The sequence below is a fragment of the Cyprinodon variegatus genome, unplaced genomic scaffold, assembly GCF_000732505.1.
Source record: "Cyprinodon variegatus isolate N-32 unplaced genomic scaffold, C_variegatus-1.0 Scaffold66, whole genome shotgun sequence".
Taxonomy (NCBI): domain Eukaryota; kingdom Metazoa; phylum Chordata; class Actinopteri; order Cyprinodontiformes; family Cyprinodontidae; genus Cyprinodon; species Cyprinodon variegatus.
This window is the reverse complement of record NW_015150519.1, coordinates 249275-251663: the sequence shown is the minus strand read 5'-3', so window position 1 is coordinate 251663 and position 2389 is coordinate 249275.

The following is a 2389-nucleotide window of genomic DNA, read 5'->3' as shown; positions in this document are numbered from 1 at the left end:
TGAGTGAGTGAGTGAGTGAGTGAGTGAGTGAGTGAGTGAGTGAGTGAGTGAGTGAGTGAGTGAGTTAGCGACCGAGTGACTGACCATTGCCGGAATAAAACTAAACAGTGGTTCTCATTCTTCCTCTTCCTGAACTTTAGATAAAACACAAACAGAATTTGACAAATAAGTCAGAAGAAATAAACATCCATATATTAACATCCAGATGACCATTTCGCCTCAAAATACCAGCCTCCAATATTGTGGTCAGTTAGCTGCTGCCCACAGAAGCACAAGCTTTTTCAAGCAAGTATCTATGTTTGTTCCAACATCTGACAGAGACATGAAGTCTGTTTGTGAAACATGTAATCTTCTGATAATCAGTGTGTCTGATAACAGCAGAAACTAAAGACTATCTTCAAGGTTGAATGTAAGTCATTTATTTTCATTTTGGTCTTCTCTATTGATTTAACCAGCTCTCATGGGTTTGGTTTCATTGTCTTGTTGGATCCATCAACTGCGTCCAAGTTTTAACCATCTAAATGCTTAGAACTGAGGTGGAACATTTGAACACAGGCCTGTTAAAGATGTTACCACTAGCAGCTAAAAAACCCCATGGCATGATGCTGCCACCACCATGCTAAATAGTTGACTATTTAGTCTTCCAAACATATTTCTGCTCATCATTTGCTTTTAAATGCCATTTATGGGGAAGCTGGAGATTTCAGTCTAAGTAGAAGGTCTGGTTTTGGAGCATTTGCTTCTTGGTCTCAGTCTTTGCTGATGTTAAGCTGCGTCCACCATGGACAGTGATACTGGCGCTCAGCGATTTTCATTTCATGGTAGGTGTCAACCTTGATCCTTGGTTGTTCCTTGACATTCTTGCTAATGTTTGGTTATTTAAATTTGACTGATTATATTTTCTGTATTATTAAGTATTTCTGTAACTGCCTATCATGCAAAGTCCCTTAGTGTATTTGTAGGAAGTTATTACTGTGTCAACTCACTGAAATAAATTCAATTAACCATTTGGGTCTTGTTCCACAAGGATGAAACATGTAAATAATATAAAATTGCAAACAATAGATTAATGTTATGATTCTAGAATGACACTTCAATCATAAATCCTCACTGAGGTCCTTGGACTTTTTTTTCTCTCTTAGAAGTCTAATGACTGCAGACAAACAAATCTATTTTATATCGGCTAAGGAAATCCACCAGCTAAAGCAGGTCCAAATCACTAACCAGAAGGGGGGAAACTGCTCTGTCAAGTTGAAAGAGAAAATAATGCCAACCCAGAAATACAATTTAATTTGAGGAAACTACATACGGGTTTAAAAAATACACAAAGAAAGGGTAACAATTCAGATCTGTTCAATTTAGTTTAGGTACATATGTCATCTTGAGGCATGTTGGAGTGACAGTTCAATCAGATCATACTGTCAGCCTGGTAAAAAAAAAAAAGAAGAAGAAAACTTTGTTTTTCAGGGAATCCAGCTGATGTATCAAGTCTGTCTCCAGCACTCTATGGATGAAAGGTGGGGGTACACCTTGCAGTGCTCCCCAGTCTGCCGCAGCATTATGCAACAATTTTAGCTCTGCTGGTTAAAAACACTTCTCCACACCATACATATAAATCTTCACAGATTTTATATCCAAAGTTGGACACTTGAGTTTGGCACAAGGTGAAACCATTGTTACTCTCTCTTCACCTTAATTCATTACTTCCGAGGCAGCAGACACCATCAGGGCTGAACTGGAACATGATGAATCTGAAAAAAGAAAGAACTACTTTAACATCAAACCAGAATTGTGACCTGTTGGACCTCTGTCTCTCATCCACAAATTCAAGTACAGAAAAAACCTTCACAGACAGAAACCTAGGTGTGCCATGGGCTCCTCAGTCTCACCCATGATGGCCAATCTTTACATAGAGGAGATAGAAAGCAGATGACTCAATTATTTGAATTGAACGCCAACAAGTCACTGGTGTAGGTAGTGGGTCAAAATTTAAATCCTAAAAGTTGAGACATTCACAAATCCTCTCAACCCAGTGGGGATAGGATTCTGAGAACAACATGTTAGCCTTTCTGGACTGTGATGTGCTCATCGAGGAAGATAGGAGGCTTAATATTGAGGTTTACCGGTAACCTACATACAAAGATCAATATCTGCATTTTGATTCACATCACCCACTGGAACACAAAATGTCTGGTATCATAACTTAGAGTTACAGAAGAGAAACCATTACAGTGGAGAAACAAAAAGAACAAAAAACATGTCCGGAAATCACTTCATGCATGTGGTTACCCGAACTGGGAGTTTGTTAAGTCAGCCAACAAACAAGCCGATATAATAACACTACGTCCAACCCAATGGAAAAAAACAGAGATGCAAAAACATTACCATT